Source organism: Thalassophryne amazonica, unplaced genomic scaffold (genome assembly GCF_902500255.1).
Source record: "Thalassophryne amazonica unplaced genomic scaffold, fThaAma1.1, whole genome shotgun sequence".
NCBI classification, from domain to species: domain Eukaryota; kingdom Metazoa; phylum Chordata; class Actinopteri; order Batrachoidiformes; family Batrachoididae; genus Thalassophryne; species Thalassophryne amazonica.
In genome coordinates this window covers 66,536-89,789 of record NW_022986233.1, presented here as the reverse complement: position 1 = coordinate 89,789, position 23,254 = coordinate 66,536, and positions in this window count along the sequence as shown.

Here is a 23,254-nt window from a genome sequence, read left to right as displayed (position 1 = left end):
CTTTATTATGGACCAGAGGGTGAAAAAATTAATTGTTTTTGTTATTGGAACCGCTTTCTGGTTATTTTAGCGCTGGGTTCCGTCAGACGCAGGTCCGCTCCTCAACCCACGTCGACACATAACAAATGAAATGCCATCCATCCATTTTCTTCTGCTTTATCCGGAGTCGGGTCGCAAGGGCAGCAGCTCAAGCAAAGCCACCCAGACCTCCCAATCCACATACACCTCCCCCAGCTCCTCCGGGGGAACCCCAAGGCATTCCCAAGCCAGCCGACAGATGTAGTCCCTCCAGCATGTCCTGGGTCTTCCCCGGGGCCTCCTCCAATGGAACATGCCTGGAACACCTCTCCAGCGAGGCATCCAGGGGGCATCCGGAAAAGATGCCAGAGCCACCTCAACTGACTCCTTTCGATGTGGAGGAGCAGTAGCTCGACTCCGAGCTCCTCCCGAGTGACCGAGCTCTTCACCCTATCTCTAAGGGAGCGCCCAGCCATGCTGTGGAGGAAACTCATCTCAGCCGTGATCTCGTTCTTTCGATCGATCTCACGCTCCATCTGTCCCTCACTTGTGAACAAGACCCTGAGATACTTACACTCCTCCACTTGAGGCAAGGACACTCCACCGACCTGAAGAGGGCAAAGCACCTTTTTCTGGTCGAGAACCATGGCCTTGGATTTGGAGGTGCTTATTTTCATCCCGGACGCTTCACACTCGGCTGCAAACTGCCCCAGTGCACGCTGAAGGTCCTGATTTGATGAAGCCAACAGAACCACATCGTCAGCAAACAGCAGAGATGAGATTCTGTGGTTCCCAAACCAGACCCCCTCTACACCCTGGCTGCGCCTAGAAATTCTGTCCATTAAAAATAATGAACAGAACCGGTGACAAAGGGCAGCCCTGGCAGAGGCCAACGTGCACTGGAAACGGGTTTGACTTACTACCAGCAATGCGAACCAAGCTCCTGCTGTGGTCGTACAGAGACTGGATAGTCCTTAGCAAAGGACCCCGGACCCCGTACTCCCGGAGGTTACCTGAATGGTAGCTGATTTCTCGGTGGGGAGGTGGAGTTACAGTCCGGCTTTTATGGAGGATGTGGATGATGGGTGACAGCTGGTGTTGATGATGTGTGACAGCTGTCACTCCAGTAGTTCCTATGCCCTCTCGTGCTTGAAGCCCGCACTCCAAGCAGGGTGCCATCTGGTGGTGGTGGGCCAGCAGTACCTCCTCTTCAGCGGACCACACAACAGATATGGTACTATGAGGTCCCTAAGATAAGATGGGACCTGATTATTCAAAACCTTATAAGTAAGAAGAAGAATTTTAAATTCTATTCTAGAATTAACAGGAAGCCAATGAAGAGAGGCCAATATGGGTGAGATATGCTCTCTCCTTCTAGTCCCCGTCAGTACTCTAGCTGCAGCATTTTGAATTAACTGAAGGCTTTTCAGGGAACTTTTAGGACAACCTGATAATAATGAATTACAATAGTCCAGCCTAGAGGAAATAAATGCATGAATTAGTTTTTCAGCATCACTCTGAGACAAGACCTTTCTAATTTTAGAGATATTGCGTAAATGCAAAAAAGCAGTCCTACATATTTGTTTAATATGCGCTTTGAATGACATATCCTGATCAAAAATGACTCCAAGATTTCTCACAGTATTACTAGAGGTCAGGGTAATGCCATCCAGAGTACGGATCTGGTTAGACTCCATGTTTCCAAGATTTGTGGGGCCAAGTACTATAACTTCAGTTTTATCTGAGTTTAAAAGCAGGAAATTAGAGGTCATCCATGTCTTTATGTCTGTAAGACAATCCTGCAGTTTAGCTAATTGGTGTGTCTCCTCTGGCTTCATGGATAGATAAAGCTGGGTATCATCTGCGTAACAATCAAAATTTAAGCAATGCCGTCTAATAATACTGCCTAAGGGAAACATGTATAAAGTGAATAAAATTGGTCCTAGCACAGAACCTTGTGGAACTCCATAATTAACCTTAGTCTGTGAAGAAGACTCCCCATTTACATGAAGAAATTGTAATCTATTAGATAAATATGATTCAAACCACCGCAGCGCAGTGCCTTTAATACCTATGGCATGCTCTAATCTCTGTAATAAAATTTTATGGTCAACAGTATCAAAAGCAGCACTGAGGTCTAACAGAACAAGCACAGAGATGAGTCCACTGTCTGAGGCCATAAGAAGATCATTTGTAACCTTCACTAATGCTGTTTCTGTACTATGATGAATTCTAAAACCTGACTGAAACTCTTCAAATAGACCATTCCTTTGCAGATGATCAGTTAGCTGTTTTACAACTACCCTTTCAAGAATTTTTGAGAGAAAAGGAAGGTTGGAGATTGGCCTATAATTAGCTAAGATAGCTGGGTCAAGTGATGGCTTTTTAAGTAATGGTTTAATTACTGTCCTCGTCTGTCACTATGACTTTTTTGCTCTGTTTTCTTCCACTTCCACTCTTGCATCTGCTCACGTGTCTTTGTCTCTTTCATCACTCCACTCTGTTTTCCTGCCTTCACTTTCTTGCACTGTGCACAATCTTTGTCTTTCCCAGTTACGCCCCTTCCAGAACTTTCACTGACACCTGCATCTTGTTTCACTGATTACATCACCAGTTATTTAAGCCCTCACAGCTCACGGCCTGATCGTTGTCTCTGTACACCTTCCAGCCCAATTCCTTGCTTTGTTCTTGCCTTGTTTTTGACCTTGACTTTGCCTTGCCTCTGATAGCTCATACACTGTTTTTTGACCTGTGCCTGTTTTTTGTACCACATCTCAGCCTCTTGTCCTTTTGCTACCTTTACATCGCTGCTGGACCACCCGTGTACCAAACCCCTGCCTGTTATTAAACCATTTGAACTTTATCAGTCTTGCGAGCTTGCATTTGTGTCCCTCTGGTTTGTGCCACGCCTGATACAGTGCAATTTGCAAAATAAAATAAACAACAATAACAGCATTCTCAAGCACACAGACACATGCACACACACACACAATTTAGAAACCATATCATTGTTTGGTTCATGAAAAAAAAATTATCAATTTGCGTATTCTCCCAAACACAGAATTAATTTAGAAACCATATCATTGTTTGGTTCATGAAAAAACTGCATCAATTTGCATATTCGCTCTCTCTTTCTCACTCACACACACACACGCACAGTTAACTTAGAAACCATTTAGTTTTTTGCTTCATGAAAAGACTGGATCAACAGACAGTGCAATTTGCAAAATAAACAACACACACACACAGAGAGAGAGTATGTGGAGAATCGATTACATTGTTTCATGAAAAAAATGGATCAATGGACACTGATCAAAACAGAAATGAAACCATTTTGCTGTTCTTTTTGGAAATGATTTGAATGAAACACAGAGTGTTCTCAGGCACACACACACACACACACACACACAGTTAATTTAGAAACCATTTCATTGTTAGCGTCATGAAAACGTTGCATCAATTTGTGTTTTCGTCAGTGGCTGTTCTCTTTTCAAATTATTTGGATGAAAAGGCAATTTACGTATTCTCTCTCACTCACACACACAAACAGTTAATTTCAAAACCATTTCATTGTTTGGTTCATGAAAAAACTGCATCAATTTGCATATTCTCACACACAGTTAATTTAGAAACCATTTCATTGTTTGCTTCATGAAAAAGTTGCATCAAAAGACACAGTGCAATTTGCAAAATAAAATAACAGCATTCTCAAGCACACACACACACACACACACACACACACACACACACACACACACACACACACACACACACACACACACACACAGTTAACTTAGAAACCATTTCATTATTTCTCTCTCTCTCTCTCTCTCTCTCTCTCTCTCTCTCTCTCTCTCTCTCTCTCTTTGTTTCTCTCTCTCTCTCACACGCACACACGCAGAGTTAATTTAGAAACCATATCATTGTTTGGTTCATGAAAAAACTGCATCAATTTGTCTGTGTGTGTGCCTGAGAACACTCAAATTGTGCTTCATTCAAATCATTTCCAAAAAGAACAGCAAAATGGTTTCATTTCTGTTTTGATCAGTGTCCATTGATCCATTTTTTTCATGAAACAATTAAATCGATTCTCCACATACTGTGTCCGTGTGATTCAAGCAGAATTGCCGGGAACTCGACCTTGTGATGTTCGTTTGTGAGACGCTGAGGACCGCGCCTGGGTTTGACACATCGAGCCTGTGAAGCAGGAAGGGTGAGGGACACATGCTGTCAGCACACATCAGAGGTGATTAATTGTTTGACTACTTGTTGATAGTAACTTGGTATTTTGTTACGCAGTATATTTGAATTGTGATGAGAATTGTGCAGCTTGCTTCTCACTGCTGTGGCGTGCGGACAAGTGATCCTCCACCTGTTGTGAGAAGCTGCTCATTTGCATAAAGCTTAAAATACAGACCTGAATGTGTTGCTGATAGTGTGTGTCTTTTGAAGGATATTAGTTGTAACTGCTGACTTACCTCACCTCTTCTATCCTTCGCAGAGAGTCGGTTTGTCGTGTCCACCTGGGGGGTGTTTGGCGGTAACAGTGAGTCCAGAAGCGCCGGGCTTCGATCCTTTTGGGCGCTGGAGAGCGTGCCAGCCTTCACTCCACCAGAATGACGCTGTTTTAGTTTCTACACTTTATTATGCACCAGAGGGTGAAAAAATAAATTGTTTTTGTTATTGGAACCGCTTTCTGGTTATTTTAGCGCTAGGTTCCGTCAGACGCAGGTCCGCTCCTCAACCCGCGTCGACACATAACAGTAGTTCCCGGCCATTCCATAATGGACCCAGCGGCAGAGGCGGTTCCTTTTGTCGAAAAAATTCAAGAACACTTGGAGAAAATATGGGAGCAATTACAGCTTCTCGCAAACCAAATTAAACAAATAGACGCCTGTGTTACGGAGCTTGCAGCGCAAGCCGTTCCGCTTCCTGCTGCTCCAGCTGCGGCACCATCGATACCGGTGCAGATAACTCCGTCACCCAGAGATTCGGCGTCCGAACCGATTATTTGTCATCCGGAGCCTTATGCGGGAGACGTTGAAGCCTGTGCTTCGTTTTTGATGCAATGGTCTCTGGTTTTTGCTCAGCGACCGGCTTCCTTCTCTTCTGATGGGAGCCATGTTTCATATGTGACAAATTTGCTCCGAGGTGGCGCCTTAGCTTGGGTCACAGCGTTGTGGAGTAACAACTCGCCATTGTTAGGATCCTTTAAGGATTTCTCCCGGGAGTTCCGACTGGTTTTTGACCATCCGGTGAAAACGAATACCGTTGCCCAACGGTTGCTGAATCTCAGGCAGGGGAGGCGGAGTGTGGCGGAGTATTCCGTAGACTTCCGGATTTTTTCTGCTCACTCAGGTTGGAATGCTGCAGCTTTACGAGGAGTGTTTGTAGATGGGTTAAATGAGTCATTAAAAGACGAGCTGGTAGTCCATGACGAGCCAAACGATTTAGATGAGCTAATATCGTTGGTGATTCGTCTAGATGATCAGATGAAGGAGCGTGGACGCGAGAGAGGGCGGCCATCAGAGCGGGTTTTTTCGTCTCGGGGGTTTCCCTGACACAGATCTGGGCCGCCTCTTCTTCGCCCCACTGGGGCTCCTCCGACGGGACCTCTGGCTCCTCTTGCTGACGAGCCCATGCAGCTCGGACGAGCAGAGACCACTGTATTGCCCCGACATATAAGCGTCAAGAAAAATAATGGTGACGTATCTCCAGGTGTTCTGGGACAGGCAAAATAACACACACACACACAAAAAAAAAAGTTGTATGGGTTAATGTTTTGTTTTCTTTGAATAGGGGTTATGATTTGTTTGGGGAGTCAGAGGTGTGTCTGGTGGTGTGAACGTTAGGCGGTTAGAAGCCCGTCTGGGCTCACTTGATCGTTATTTTTTATGTGTATTTAGGTATTTTCTGTTTGGGTTTTGGGGTCGTTTTATTTTGTTGTTTTTTATTTCCCTACATCCCTAACCCCAACCTCACTTGCCCCAAGACCGTTCGTCTTGTGGGTTGTGGGGTGGTGCAGGTTGGTCACGCTGAGCGTTCTCAGAAGACCTCTGCACCTGGGGGGGGGGGGGGGGGTTGTTAGGGGCGTTTTTCTTGGTTTGGTTAGGGCCCGGTTCCACTCCAGCCTCGGTGAGCCTTTGTACTGTTCGTCATTGGTGTTGCCGGGGTGTGGTGCAGCGGGAACATACCTCAGTCGGAGGGGTGGACCAATCTGTTGCTGTTCGCCATTTCGGTAGTTCCACCCCTCCCGAGAGGCTGGGGTATGGTCGAGTTGGGGCACCGGATGTATTTCCGGTTTTCCGCTGTGCCTTGGGGTTGGCGCTGGGTTAGTTTTTCCTGTTCCCTTCCCCGGCTTAATGTTTTGAGCCGTTCACCGAAATTGAGCCGCCGAGGGGCTCTGGGAGGGACCTGGGGTCTTTCGGGGTGCCGGGGAAGGTAACAGGGTTTACGGTTGTTTTATTTGCCCCCGGGGTTGTTTTAGGTAGTCCTCCGGGGGTTGGACTTTGATTTTGTTTTGTTTCCTTCCGGGTTCCACCTCCAGGGTTGATGGGATGGTCCTCTGGGGGGGAATTGGCTTGTGGGGCCGACTAGCCAAGTGTGGCTGGGTCTGGGGTTCCGGGGTTGTGGGAAGGGTACCTCCTGGGGTTTGATGGTACGGTCCTCTGGGGGGCGCCGTGTGCTCCATGTACACTTGGGACCTTTGTGGGATTCCGGTTCTGGTTGTTCCTCCTGGAACCGGCGGTAAAGGCCTTCTGGGGGGGGGGGGGGGGGGGGGGGGGTTGGGCTCTGCAGGTCGTTCTGGGGGGGGGGTTGTTTGTTATTTTTCTTTTATGCATTTATGTTTGTATTGTGTTTGTGGGGCTGTGTTGGGTTTTTGCGTTTGGGAGTTTTTCTTTTCTTCCCGGGGTTGGATGGGACGGTCCCCTGGGGAGGTTTTGGGTGGGTTTTATGTTTTTTCTTGTATGTTGGATTGTATTGGGAATGTTTTGGGGTTTTTGTTGATGCCAGCCGGCCTTCCAGCTGCGGTGCCCTGTCCTGCTGTCTGTGGTGGACCTTGGGAGCGTTGTGCTGTCTGCTTCCTGACGAGGACCCCGGAGGGAGGTGCTGTTCTTGGGCCTGGTCTGTTCGGTCGGCGGGAGGCTTCCCGTTAAAGGGGGGGTACTGTTGTGTGTTGGGGGGGTGTGGCTGGACATTTTGGTGTTCTTTTCTTTTCTTTGCTCTCCAGGTGGTATGAAAACTGATTTGTCTGTGGAGAAGGTGCTGGCTGAAGAGTCCTTCACCCTCATTAACATCATGTGCAGCACCTGTGGATGGTGCTCACATGCAACCTTAAAGACTTTCAGCTGAAGCAGATAATTAGATGGCATTCTGCATTTAAGCCATGTGTGATTCAAGCAGAATTGCCGGGAACTCGACCTTGTGATGTTCGTTTGTGAGACGCTGAGGACCGCGCCTGGGTTTGACACATCGAGCCTGTGAAGCAGGAAGGGTGAGGGACGCATGCTGTCAGCACACATCAGAGGTGATTAATTGTTTGACTACTTGTTGATAGTAACTTGGTATTTTGTTACGCAGTATATTTGAATTGTGATGAGAATTGTGCAGCTTGCTTCTCACTGCTGTGGCGTGCGGACAAGTGATCCTCCACCTGTTGTGAGAAGCTGCTCATTTGCATAAAGCTTAAAATACAGACCTGAATGTGTTGCTGATAGTGTGTGTCTTTTGAAGGATATTAGTTGTAACTGCTGACTTACCTCACCTCTTCTATCCTTCGCAGAGAGTCGGTTTGTCGTGTCCACATGGGGGGTGTTTGGCGGTAACAGTGAGTCCAGAAGCGCCGGGCTTCGATCCTTTTGGGAGCTGGAGAGCGTGCCAGCCTTCACTCCACCAGAATGACGCTGTTTTAGTTTCTACACTTTATTATGCACCAGAGGGTGAAAAAATTAATTGTTTTTGTTATTGGAACCGCTTTCTGGTTATTTTAGCGCTGGGTTCCGTCAGACGCAGGTCCGCTCCTCAACCCGCGTCGACACATAACAAATGAAATGCCATCCATCCATTTTCTTCTGCTTTATCCGGAGTCGGGTCGCGGGGGCAGCAGCTCAAGCAAAGCCACCCAGACCTCCCAATCCACATACACCTCCCCCAGCTCCTCCGGGGGAACCCCAAGGCATTCCCAAGCCAGCCGACAGATGTAGTCCCTCCAGCGTGTCCTGGGTCTTCCCCGGGGCCTCCTCCAATGGAACGTGCCTGGAACACCTCTCCAGCGAGGCATCCAGGGGGCATCCGGAAAAGATGCCAGAGCCACCTCAACTGACTCCTTTCGATGTGGAGGAGCAGTAGCTCGACTCCGAGCTCCTCCCGAGTGACCGAGCTCTTCACCCTATCTCTAAGGGAGCGCCCAGCCATGCTGTGGAGGAAACTCATCTCAGCCGCGATCTCGTTCTTTCAATCGATCTCACGCTCCATCTGTCCCTCACTTGTGAACAAGACCCTGAGATACTTACACTCCTCCACTTGAGGCAAGGACACTCCACCGACCTGAAGAGGGCAAAGCACCTTTTTTTGGTCGAGAACCATGGCCTTGGATTTGGAGGTGCTTATTTTCATCCTGGACGCTTCACACTCGGCTGCAAACTGCCCCAGTGCACGCTGAAGGTCCTGATTTGATGAAGCCAACAGAACCACATCGTCAGCAAACAGCAGAGACGAGATTCTGTGGTTCCCAAACCAGACCCCCTCTACACCCTGGCTGCGCCTAGAAATTCTGTCCATTAAAAATAATGAACAGAACCGGTGACAAAGGGCAGCCCTGGCAGAGGCCAACGTGCACTGGAAACGGGTTTGACTTACTACCAGCAATGCGAACCAAGCTCCTGCTGTGGTCGTACAGAGACTGGATAGTCCTTAGCAAAGGACCCCGGACCCCGTACTCCCGGAGCACCCCCCACAGGGTGCCCCGAGGGACACGGTTGAACGCCTTCTCCAGATCCACAAAACACATGTGGACTGGTTGGGCGAACTCCCATGAACCCTCGAGCACCCGATGGAGGGTGTAGAACTGGTCCAGTGTGCCGCGACCAGGACGAAAACCACACTGTTTTTCGTCCTGGTTTCTAAATTAACTCTGTGTAAGTGTGTGTGTGTGAGAGAGAGAGAGAGAGAGAGAGAGAGAGAGAGAGAGAGAGAGAGAGAGAGAGAGAGAATATGCAAATTGATGGAGTTTTTTCATGAACCAAACAAAGAAATGGTTTCTAAATTAACTCTGGGTGTGTGTGTGTGTGTGCCTGAGAACACTCAAATTGTTTCATTTAAATCATTTCCAAAGAGAACAGCAAAATGGTTTCATTTCTGTTTTGATCAGTGTCCATTGATCCATCTTTTTATATTAACCAAACAATGAAACTCTCTCTCTCTGTGTGTGTCATTTCCAATCATTTTCATAAACCAAACAAATAACTCTGTGTATTTGTGTACCTGAGAACACTCAAATTGTGTTTCATTCAAATCATTTCCAAAGAGAACAGCAAAATGGTTTCATTTCTGTTTGATCAGTGTCCATTGATCCATTTTTTTTTCAAGAACCAAACAATGAAATGGTTTCGAAATTAACTCTGTGTGTGTTTGTGTGAGAGATAGAGAGAATATGCAAATTGATGCAGCTTTTTCATGAATCAAACAATGATATGGTTTCTAACTTAACTCTGTGTGTGTGTGTGTGTGTGTGTGTGTGTGTGTGTGTGTGTGTGTGTGTGTGTGTGTGTGTGTGTGTGTGTGTGTGTGTGTGTGTGTGTGTGTGTGTGTGTGTGTGTGTGTGTGTGTGAGAATATGCAAATTGATGGAGTTTTTTCATGAACCAAACAATGAAATGGTTTCTAAATTAACTCTGTGTTTGTGTACCTGAGAACATTCAAATTGTGTTTCATTCAAATCATTTCCAAATAGAACAGCAAAATGGGTTCATTTCTGTTTTGATCAGTGTCCATTGATCCATTTTTTTAATGAACCAATGAAATCGTTTCTCTCTCTCTCTCTCTCTCTCTCTAGCTCTCTATCTCTTTGTGTTTGTCTGAGAACACTCAAATTGTGTCTCATTTGTTGTGTGTTGGGGGGTTTGGCTGGACATTGTTTGCTGTTTTTGTGTTTATTTTCCTCCCAGGTGGTTTGGGGCTGATCTCTGGGGAGAGTGTGCTGCAGAAGAGTCTCTCACCTCTGTTACGGTGATCTGCTGCATCTGTTGCACTCACGTTGCGGCTCTCTATCAGGATGATCTACGACACCTGTGGCATTCACGTGCAGATCTAAGGACTCTCAGCTGGTGCCAATGAAGAAATGAAGAGCTGCATTTAAGCCAGCAGTGATCAGGGCTGAATTGCCGGAGAATACCACCATGTGACGATCGTTTGGGGACGCTGAGGGCCGCTCCAGATTCTGACATTGCGCCTGTGAAGGAGGACGAGGGTGAGAGGCAAACGTGGTCAGCACACATCAGAGAGTACAGTCCTGGGAAAAGCCACCTGGGGGGGTGTCGGCGGAATTCCTGAGTCCAAAACGTTTGGGCTCCGATCTATTGAGACGCTGAGAAAGCGCGCCGCCTCTTCACCTCACTAGTTTTGTTTAGTATTTCATGTACAGCACTAGGGGAAAAAAAAATAAAACTTGTTTCTTTTGGAACTGCTTCTGGTTATTTGACGCTGGGTTCAGTCAGACGCTGGATCGCTTCTCAATCCGCGTCCAAACCATAACATCATTCAAATCATTTTCATGAACCAAACAATGAAATTGTTTCTAAATTAAATCTGTGTGTGTGTTTATATACTCAAAAATGGTTTAATTTTACAAGTTGAAGAAACAAAACAAAGCCACATCCCATCGCCATTTCAGCAAAATGTCAACATATTGGTGCAGCAACATTGTGCCATTGCTTAGTGAGAGCCCTGGACAGTTGATGTTGTTTAAAAATGCAACAGTACTTCTTATCCGATTACTCAATTAATTGATAAAATACTCGATCACTAAAATAATCGATAGCTGCAGCCCTACTTGGCATTGTCTTGCTGAAATAAGCAGGGGTGTCCCTGATAAATACGTTGCTTGGATGGCAGCATGTGTTGCTCCAAAACCTGGATGTACCTTTCAGCATTGATGGTGCCATCACAGATGTGTAAGTTGTCCATGCCATGGGCACTAACACACCCCCATACCATCACAGATGCTGGCTTTTGAACTTTGTTCTGGCAACAATCTGGATGGTCTTTTTCCTCTTTTGTCCAGAGGACACAACGTCCATGATTTCCAAAAACAATTTGAAACATGGACTCATCAGACCACAGCACATTTTACCACTTTGCGTATGCCCATTTCAAATGAGCTCGGGCCCAGAGAAGACCGCAGCGTTTCTGGATGTTGTTGATTTATGACTTTCACTTTGCATGGTAGAGTTTTAACTTGCACTTGTAGATGTTGCGATGAACTGTGTTAACTGACAATGGTTTTCTGAAATGTTCATGAGCCCACGCGGTAAGATCCTTTACACAATGATGTCAGTTTTTAATGCAGTGCCGCCTGAAGGATCAAAGGTCACGGGCATTCAATGTTGGTTTTCAGCCTTGCCGCATATGTGCAGAAAGTTCTCCAGATTTTCTGAATCTTCTGAATATAGGGACTGTAGATGATGGAATCCCTAAATTCTGTGCAATTGAACGTTGAGAAACATTGTTCTTAAAATGTTTTCTCATGCAGTTGTTCACAAAGTGGTGATCTCGCCCCATCTTTGCTTGTGAACGGCTGAGCCTTTTGGGGATGCTCCTTTTATACCCAGTCATGACACTCACCTGTTTACAATTAACCTGTTCACCTGTGGAATGTTCCAAACAGGTGTTCTTTGAGCATTCATCAACTTTCCCAGTCTTTTGTTGTCACTGTCCCAGCTTTTTTTGAAATGTGTTGCAGGCATCCATTTCAAAATGAGCAAATATTTGCACAAAAACAATAAAGTTTGTCAGTTTGAACATTAAATATCTTGTCTTTGTGGTGTATTCAATTGAATATAGGTTGAAGAGGATTTGCAAATCATTGTATTCTGTTTTTATTTACATTTCAAACAACATCCCAACTTCATTGGAATTGGGGTTGTATATTCTGATCAGTGTTCTGCAAGCTTCTCATCTTGGACACCAGCATGGACTCCCAAAATTTCGTGTATTTTGTATTGTCAAGATGTTGGTAGTAGGGGTGGGTATTGTTAAGATTTTATCTAGCGATGCCGTTATCGATTCCGCTTATCAATCCGATTCATTTCATTTATTTAAAAGGGGCAACACATATTAATGAAAACATAAAGTGTAAATATGTCAGATTTACCATGGGCTAATTTCCATCTGTACTCCCTAACAGACTGTAAAAATTTACAAATAATACAGTAAAAACACACAAACATCACAGGAGCTTCCAATACAACAACAGACTACATTACATAGGGGTCACTAACTATTACAACAACAAGAAGACACAGACTGGACAAGAGACCGGAAACAAGAGGACACTGATGTGATCTGAGCATGAATGGTTAACTTACAAACTCAGTCAAAGGAGGGCACACAATTTAAATAAAAACTGCGACTGTTATGTTTGGACGCGGGTTAGAGAACTGAACCAGCGTCTAACAGGACCCAACGTTAAATAAACAGAGAGCGGTTCAAGAAAACAAATTTCCCCAGTACTAGTGATACAATAAATAATATAACGGCCTGGCGAGGTGGAAAACGGCGCACTCTCATTAGCGCCAAACGGACTGGAGCGCCAGCAGTTCTGGACTCAGGGAATCCCGCCGGCACCCCCCAGGTGGTTATGACCAGGACTGAGCCTGTGAAGGACGAAAGGTGAGGTAAGTCCACACTGTATACAACAAAATATTACTCAGAGGTACACACCATCAGCAAACACATTCAGGCTTAAATTAAAGGGGCAGCTCCTCACAGCTGGTGGAGGACCATTAGTCCGCATGCCACGGCGGTGAGGAGCAAATCACACAATTGTCACAACAGTTCGAATATAGCTGCGTGCAGGACGCCAAGTTACTGTTGTTAATTACTCAGTCATTCAAAGCTACAATTACCTCTGAAGTGTGCTGATGGAACATGACCCTCACCCTTCTCCTTAACAGGCACGGTGTGTCAAACCTGGAGTGGTCCTCAGCGTCACAATGGTGAACATACTGTTGTCACAAGGTAGCAACAAGGTCAAGTCTCCGGCCCCTTGCCCAGAGCAGTCATAGCTTAAATGCAGTGCTTCTTCAGGATATCCACTTCAGCTGGAAGTCCTTTGGATCTGCACGTGAGCTAGATCATCAGGATATTGACTTCAGCTGGAAGTCCTTTGGATCTGCACGTGAGCTAGATCATCAGGATATTGACTTCAGCTGGAAGTCCTTTGGATCTGCACGTGAGCTTGAACAGGTGCAGGAAGTCGGCTTGATCAGAGTGGCTTGATGAAAGTGAGGGACGCTGCAATTCAGCACTGCATCTTCAGAGGTGAGCCCTTAAACCACCTGGAGTGTTGGGAAGGTGTCGTAGCACGGACCCACAACAGGGGGCGCAAATGAACGGACAATGAATAAGCCAAAAAGTAACAATTTAATGTTGTGATAATACACAACTAAATTCACAGAAATCTGCACAGTCAATTGACACCAGGTGACGTGTGGGCAGGCTCGAAGATAGAAGACCCCCGACGAGAGAGAAGCCACGTCCCGCACGGCTTCCACCACCAACGGTCTGAAGAACACCGGAGCCGCCAAGTCCCGAGTCCCCAGGTGGCCTCTTTCTTCAGCTGTCGACCCTGGTACTGCTGGCAGAAAGCAGAAATAAGATGAATGAGTGTGAGTCCGCACACTCAGTAATCCACAGTCCATACACAGTTAGGAGGGAGCACCGGGGAACACCGGCGGTCCACATGGGCCTTGGCCCTCGTCCGGGCCTTTAACAGGGCAGAGCGGGCGGGCCGCCACACCCGGCGGCACCTCCTGAGGTGGGCCTGGACCGAGGGCACGCCAACCTCTCCCTCCACCAGCGGAAACAATGGGGGCTGGTACCCCAAACATGCCTCAAAAGGGGAGAGGCCGGTAGCAGATGAAACTTGGCTGTTATGGGCATACTCGATCCAGGCCAGATGGTGGCTCCAGGCCGCCGGGTGCGCGGAGGTGACGCAGCGAAGGGCCTGCTCCAGCTCCTGGTTAGCCTGCTCTGCCTGGCCGTTTGTCTGGGGGTGGTACCCGGACGAGAGACTCACGGTGGCCCCCAGCTTCTTACAGAAACTCTTCCACACCTGCGAAGAGAACTGGGGACCATGATCTGAAACAATGTCCGATGGTATCCCATGCAGCCGCATGACGTGGTGGACCAGGAGGTCTGCCGTCTCCTGGGCCGTCGGGAGCTTCGGGAGGGCGACAAAGTGGGCTGCCTTGGAGAACCGGTCCACTATCGTGAGAATTACAGTGTTGCCCTGGGACAACAGGAGGCCCGTGATGAAGTCCAGGCCGATGTGAGACCAGGGGCGATGAGGCACCGGCAGGGGTTGAAGGAGTCCCGAAGTCCTCCGATGGTCTGCCTTGCCCCTGGCGCAGATGGTACAGGCCTGGACGTAGTCCCGGACGTCGGTTTCCAGGGACGCCCACCAGAAGCACTGCTGGACTACTGCCACGGTCCTACGCACTCCGGGATGACAGGACAGCTTGGACCCGTGACAGAAGTCCAATACGGCAGCTCTTGCCTCTGGTGGGACGTACAGTCTGTTCTTGGGGCCAGTCCACGGGTCCGGGCTCCTTGCCAGGGCCTCTCAGACGGTCTTCTCCACGTCCCAGGTGAGGGAGGCCACAACAGTGGACTCGGGGATGATGGTCTCGGTGGGGTTCGACAGCCCCGCTTTGGCTTCTTCTTCGTGCACCCGTGCTCCCCTCCACAGCATGTCTTTTTCCTGGTTCTCTCCCTCAGCCCCAACCAGTCCCAGCAGAAGACTGCCCCTCCCTGAGCCTGGTTCTGCTGGAGGTTTCTTCCTGTTAAAGGGGAGTTTTTCCTTCCCACTGTAGCCAAGTGCTTGCTCACAGGGGGTCGTTTTGACCGTTGGGGTTTTACATAATTATTGTATGGCCTTGCCTTACAATATAAAGCGCCTTGGGGCAACTGTTTGTTGTGATTTGGCGCTATATAAAAAAATTGATTGATTGATTGATTGACAATGCATCTGATTTTTGGTTCTTGGTCCCGGGGCGGTACGTGATCCGGAAGTCAAAGCGCCCGAAGAACAGAGACCAGCGGGCTTGCCTGGGGTTTAGCCGCTTGGCGGTCTGGATGTACTCCAGGTTCCGATGGTCCGTGAAAACCGTGAAAGGCAACGATGCCCCCTCCAGCAGGTGTCTCCACTCTTCAAGAGCCTCCTTCACCACGAGGAGCTCCCGATTGCCGACGTCATAGTTCCGTTCAGCTGGGGTCAACCTGCGGGAAAAATAGGCACAAGGATGGAGAACCTTATCAGCCTCCACGCTCTGGGACAGCACGGCTCCTATCCCTGAGTCAGAGGCGTCCACTTCCACTATGTACTGGCGATCAGGATCAGGCTGCACCAGAACTGGTGCAGTCAAGAACTGGCGTTTCAACTCCTTGAACGCGGCTTCGCACCGATCCGACCAGGCGAAGGGGACCTTGGTGGAGGTCAGGGCAGTCAGGGGGCTAACTACCTGACTGTAACCTTTAATGAACCTCCTGTAGAAATTTGTAAAGCCAAGGAACTGCTGCAATTTCCTGCGGCTTGTTGGTTGGGGCCAATCTCTCACCGCCGCAATCTTGGCCGGATCAGGGGCGACGGAGTTGGAGGAGATGATGAACCCCAGGAAGGACAAAGAAGTGCGCTGGAACTCGCACTTCTCGCCCTTCACAAACAGCCGGTTCTCCAACAACCACTGTAGGACCTGACGTACATGCTGGACATGGGTCTCAGGGTCTGGGGAAAAGATGAGTATATCGTCCAGATATACGAAGACGAACCGATGCAGGAAGTCCCGCAAGACGTCATTTACCAAAGCTTGGAACGTTGCGGGGGCGTTAGTGAGGCCGAACGGCATGACCAGGTACTCAAAGTGACCTAATGGGGTGTTAAATGCCGTCTTCCATTCATCTCCCTTCCGGATCCGAACCAGGTGGTACGCGTTTCTAAGATCCAATTTAGTGAAAATTTGGGCTCCATGCAGGGGTGTGAACACTGAATCCAACAGAGGTAACGGGTATCGGTTGCGAACCGTGATCTCGTTCAGCCCTCTGTAATCAATGTATGGACGGAGTCCGCCGTCCTTTTTGCCCACAAAAAAGAAACCAGCACCCATCGGGGAGGTGGAGTTCCGGATCAGCCCGGCAGCTAAAGAGTCCCGGATGTAGGTCTCCATTGATTCGCGTTCCGGACGTGAGAGGTTGTACAACCTACTGGACGGGTACTCAGCGCCCGGGACCAAATCGATGGCACAATCGTACGGTCAGTGCGGGGGAAGAGTGAGTGCCAGATCTTTGCTGAAGACGTCAGCAAGATCGTGGTACTCCTTTGGCACCGCCGATAGATTGGGGGGGACTTTAACCTCCTCATTAGCCGTCATGCCGGGAGGAACCGAGGATCCTAAACACTCCCGGTGGCAGGTTTCGCTCCACTGCGTCACAACCCCAGACGGCCAATCTATCCGGGGATTGTGCTTCACCATCCATGGAAATCCCAAAATCACTCGGGAGGTAGAAGGTGTTACATGGAACACGATCTCCTCCCTGTGATTTCCAGACACAACCAACGTCACTGGCTGTGTCTGATGTGTAATTAATGGAAGCAGGGTGCCATCTAGTGCTCGCACCTGCAATGGTGCCAGCAGAGCCACCAGGGGGAGCCCTACTTCCTTTGCCCATCCGCTATCCAGCAGATTCCCTTCCGACCCCGTGTCTACCAGTGCTGGGGCGTGAAGGGTTAAATCCCCACAAAGGATCGTTACTGGGATTCGTGCAGATTTGCGGGGTTTCCCCGCGTGCGTGTTATGGCCCACCCTTAGCCCAGTTTCTAAGGACGGGCGTTGTAGTTTGACCATTTTGGGGCAGTCCTTCTGCATATGCTCACAAGAGCCGCAGACAAAACATTCCCCGTGGGCCAGCCTCCTTTGTCTGACGTTTGTTTTTATTTTGGCCCTGCTCGTGTCCATAGCCTCCTCAGCAGGGGGAGCTGTAGCCACACGGAGCTCTCTGGCAGTGAAGCGTGGGGATGTCACCCTTTCGGAACCGGAAGGGGGAGGGACGGCTCGTGCCCGGTCACGCCCCCCGGCCTGCTCCCGACGATGCTCATTCAAACGGTTGTCTAAGCGTATAACCAAATCGACAAGCCCGTCAAAATCTCGCGGTTCCTCCTTAGCCAGCAGGTGCTCCTTCAGGACCAGAGACAGTCCATTTACGAAGGCGGCGTGGAGCGCAACGTTATTCCAGCCGGACCTCGCTGCCGCGATGCGGAAGTCGACTGCATACTCGGCTGCGCTGCGGCGCCCCTGTCTCATTGACAGCAGCACGCTCGAAGTGGTCTCGCCTTTGTTGGGATGGTCAAAAACTTGTTTGAACTCCCGTATAAACTCAGCATAAGACGTTAGGAGCCGTGAATTCTGCTCCCAAAGCGCCGTAGCCCAGGCGCGTGCCTCTCCTCGAAGCAGACTAATAACATTAGCCACCCAGCTGGCGTCTGACTCGTACATGACAGGACGCTGTGAAAAGACGAGCGAACACTGCATGAGGAAATCTGCGCACGTCTCAACACAGCCTCCGTACGGTTCTGGAGGGCTTATGTATGCTTCAGGGGACGGTGGGGGGGGTTGTTGAATGACCAGTGGAACGTCTGTTACAGGCCCAGGACCAGCCAGAGGAGTGGCTGCAGCAGCACCCTGATCGCGCGCTTCCACCCTGGCGGTGAGAGCCTCCACCCTCCGGTTAAGGAGAACATTCTGCTCGGCCACTAAATCCAGCCGAGCTGTGTAGGTGGTTAAGATTTGCTGCAGCTCACTCAACACGCCTCCTGCTGACGCCTGCGCTCCTGGCTCTTCCATTGGCCGTTCAAGCTCGGGTTGACGCCCCTCGGAATCCATGACGATGGCCGAGAAATCCTGTTGGGAAGGTGTCGTAGCACGGACCCACAACAGGGGGCGCAAATGAACGGACAATGAATAAGCAAAAAAGTAACAATTTAATGTTGTGATAATACACAACTAAATTCACAGAAATCTGCACAGTCAATTGACACCAGGTGACATGTGGGCAGGCTCGAAGATAGAAGACCCCCGACGAGAGAGAAGCCGCGTCCCGCACGGCTTCCACCACCAACGGTCTGAAGAACACCAGAGCCGCCAAGTCCCGAGTCCCCAGGTGGCCTCTTTCTTCGGCTGTCGACCCTGGTACTGCTGGCAGAAAGCAGAGATAAGATGAATGAGTGTGAGTCCGCACACTCAGTAATCCACAGTCCATACACAGTTAGGAGGGAGCACCTCCACCTCCAATCACACACTCATGCAGCTCCTGGTTAACCACTTATCTGGGTTGTGATGTGAGGCGAAGCCGTCACTGTCACACCAAACGCCAATTCCCCAGACAAGGCAACACTCCAGGCAAACGGCTGCAACAGAAGTTCAGGTTATACACACAAAGTGTCAGTCAGCAGAGAAATTACCTCTTCAGTAGTTGCGATTTCTCGGCGAGGAGGTGGAGTTGCAGTCCGGCTTTTATGGTGGTGATGATGATGATGAACAAGTGACAGCTGGTGCAGGGAATGAATGACAGCTGTCACTTCTTCTGGGTCTGGCGCCCTCTCGTGCTTGGAGCCTGCACTCCAAGCAGGGCGCCCTCTGGTGGTGGTGGGCCAGCAGTACCTCCTCTTCAGCGGCCCACATAACATGCCTCCCTCACTGTAGTTGGCAAAGCATTCCATTGAACACCACCTTTGTAGGACAGAACATTTTATGCAAAAACAATTTTTGTCACAGACACTTCACAGTCCCCTCTACTCATAGCCCTGGTTACACTCGGACCAATTGTTGTATATATAATATAATTTGCAAGAGGTCGAGGAGCCGACCCATGTAAAGTTTTATATATTGGACAAGCATTTTTAAATTTTAGAAAATTTTAAAACTAAATAAGTTATACTTTGTTAAAAATTTTACAGTGATGATACGATGATATTGATGATATTGATTCCCTTATCAATACCTCTTGTGAATTTTCTGTGTATTAAAAGTAAGCTTGACAGGTTTTCTATGTTAACAACATTTTATCTGTCTTAAAGTAAATAAATATGAAATTGGTCACTGGATCCTTGATCTCTGGACATAAATAAAATCTGTGCATGGTGGATCCTTGATCTCTGGACATAAATAGAAATAAACAAAATTTGTAGTTTTTGTCAAAAAGCATTTCCTTTCAGACATTAATGGCACAAATGTAACTCCATACATAGCCTCTGAGCTGAACTCAGCTGACTGCGCTTCACATCAACAGCAATGTCAGTCATAAAGAACGCAGGACGTATCATTTTGGGAGGAAAAAAAATGGTTTACTCTATTGTACAGTGAGGGAAAATAAGTATTTGAACACCGTGTGATTTTGCAAGTTCTCCCACTTAGAAATCACAGAGGGGTCTGTGATTTTCATCTTAGGTTCATGTCCACTGTGAGAGACATAATCAAAAAAAAAAAAAAACAGAAATCACAATGTATGTTTTTTCATAATTTATTTGTATGTTACTGCTGCAAATAAGTATTTGAGCCCCTACCAACCAGTAAGAATTCTGGCTCACACAGACCTGTTAATTTTTCTTTAAGAAGTCCTCTGATTCTGCACTCTTTACCTGTATTAATTGCACCTGTTTGAACTTGTTACCTGTATAAAAGACACCTGTTCACACACTCAATCACACTCCAACCTGTCCACCATAGCCAAGACCAAAGAGCTGTCTAAGGACACCAGGGACAAAACTGTAGACCTGCACAAGGCTGGGATGGACTACAGGACAACAGGCAAGCAGCTTGGTAGAAGACAACAACTGTTATGATTATTTATTAGAAAGTGGAAGAAACATAAGATGACTGTCAATCTCCCTCGGTCTGGGATTCCATGCAAGATCTCACTTTGTGGGGTAAGGATGATTCTGAGAAAGCTCAGAACTACACAGGAGGACCTGGTCAATGACCTGAAGAGAGCTGGGACCACAGTCACAAAGATTACATTAGTAACACATGATGCTGTCATGGTTTAAAATCCTGCAGGGCAGCAAGGTCCCCCTGCTCAAGCCAGCACATGTCCAGGCCCATTTGAAGTTCACCAGTGACCATCTGGATGATCCAGAGGAGGCATGGGAGAAGGTCATGTGGTCAGACGAGACCAGAATAGAGCTTTTTGGAATCAACTCCACTTACCATGTTTAGAGGATGAGAACAACCCCAAGAAATCCATCCCAACCGTGAAGCATGGGGGTGGAAACATACTCTGGGGGTGCTGTTCTGCAAAGGGGACAGAACGACTGCACCGTATTGCGAGATTTTGGCAAACAACCTGCTTCCCTCAGTAAGAGCATTGAAGATGGGTCATGGCTGGGTCTTCCAGCATGACAATGACCCCAAACACACAGCCAGGGCAACTAAGGAGGGGCTCCGTAAGAAGCATTTCAAGGTCCTGAAGTGGCCTGGCCAGTCTGCAGACCTGAACTCTGAAAAATCTTTGGAGGGAGCTGAAACTCCAAACCTGAAAGATCTAGAGAAGGTCTGTATGGACGAGTGGACCAAAATCCCTGCGGCAGTGTGTGCAAACCTGATGGAAAAACTACAGGAAACATATGTCCTCTGTAATTGCAAACAAAGGCTACTGTACCAAATATTAACATTGATTTTCACAGATGATGAAAGTTATTTGCAGCAGTAACATACAAATAAATTATTAAAAAAATCATACATTGTGATTTCCAGATTTTTATTTTTTTTATTTTTTTTTTTAGATTGTCTCTCACAGTGGACATGCACCTAAGATGAAAATTTCAGACCCCTCCATGATTTCTAAGTGGGAGAACTTGTAAAATCGCAGGGTGTTCAAATACTTATTTTCCTGACTGTAGTTTGTTGTCTGTATTCCAGTGTTTGGAACGGTGTCATATGATTTAAAACAGCGATTTGCTTTGATGTTATTAATTCAGACCAGACTCTAACTTGACTCGGCAGAGAGTGGTGCAGCGTTTGGAGCTGTGCAAACGGAACATAGGGCGATTCTCGTTTCTTGCCTTCAGCAAGACAAGAGTCACAGTTAGTGACTTTAATCTGCACAAAAGGGGCTCATGATTGACTTTTAAATGGCTTTGAGAGGGGTTAAGAAGCGGCCCTCAGTCCATCTCCTCACAGGCTTTGTGATCAAATGATTAAACTTGTTATGGTCTGGACGCAGATTGAGGAGCGGTCCAGCGTCTGACTGAACCCAGCGCTAAATAACCAGAAGCAGTTACAAAAGAAACAAATTTTTTTTCCCACTGTGCAATACAAAATAAATAAGTCTGGTGGGGTGAAGAGGTGGCGCGCTCTCCCAGCGCCTCAACGGATCAGAGCCCGAACGTTCTGGACTCAGGAGCTCCGCCGACACCCCCCCAGGTGGCTTTTCCCAAGACTGTACTCTGCGAAGGAGGAACAGAGGTAAGGTTATTCAGTACTTTTAGCAAGAAAAACTATTTAGAGGCACACTTATCAACAACACGTTCAGGTCTGATTTCAGACTTAATTCAGAAGAACAGCTGCTCACAGCTTGTGGAGGATTATCAATCCGCACGCCACAGCCGCGAGGAGCAAACGAGACAATTTTCTTCAATACTTAAATTTAGTTGCGCAAAGACGCCACATTATATTCACAGATAAGCTTTTAAGGGATAATCACCTCTGACGTGTGCTGACAGCGCTTGCCTCTCACCCTCGTCCTCCTTCACAGACGCAATGTCAGATTCTGGAGCGGCCCTCAGCATCCTCAAATGGTCGTCCCACGGTCGTATTCTCTGGCCATTAAGCCCAGATCACTGCTGGCTTAAATGCAGTTCTTCATCTCTTCATTGGTACCAGCTGAGAGTCCTCAGAACTGCACGTGAATGTCACAGGTGTCATAGATCGTCCTGATTAGAGAATCGCACGTGAGTGCAACAGATCACCATGACAGAGGTGAGAGACTCTTCTGCAGCACATTCTCCCCAGAGATCAGCCCCAAACCAACTGGGAAGGAAAACAAACACAAAAACCAGCCAAGTCCCCCCCACACAACAAAACTGGCCTGTTTTCAGTCATTCCTGGTTTCTCCTGAACAATTCTTCAGCTTCCTCAATCTCTGCACTTATTCTCTCCCTGATAGTTCACTGACTCATCGATTCACTCGGTCAGTAACTCTTTTTGTGTCTGTTTAAAGGCTTTCTGCAAACATGTCTAAAGCCCAACAGCTGAGGGACAGGCTGAAACAATGGCTGACAGCTGCTGATGAAGAAATATTTGAGTTGTTTGAAGGATTGATTGCAGACTATGAAGAAGAAATTCATCGTTTAAAAGAAGAGAACAAAGGACGGAAAGTTCTGGAAGCTGTTTTTAATCCTCGAGTTTGCTTGTACAAAGCAGGTTTGTTCACTAAACATATTACTTTTACCCCATCACAAGCTGTTACAACTGTCAAATATTTTTCTAATCAGGTATTCAACCGGTAATTTTGCGAATACTTGTGCAGTAGGATGAGATTTAATGAAAAAAAAAATTGTAAAAATTTCATTATGTAAAAGCTCTGATTTGACCGTGTAACACACTGAAGGTCAAGGGTCTCCTTAAATAAAACAGAGCCTAGGACTCATGCTACTAAAAGCTAAAAGTGGCATTTGTAAAAAAAAAAAAAACCCAGATTCATAAAAACCATGAATACACATACCTGTAAACAATGTTCTTTATAAATCACACTCCAGAATTGTGCACACCTGGATCAGCCACATATTCCACCCTCTAAACGACCACATTCAGCCATAAATGGTCAATGCAAAACACCTCAAATGTTTCAACCAGATAAACATTTACTGACCTTGACAACTGAGATGAAGTGCAAGTAAAACTTTTCTGAAACAGAAATTGAGGTGCTTGTGGAGAAGAAGCTAGAAAAACATTTTGTTTGGTGGTCAC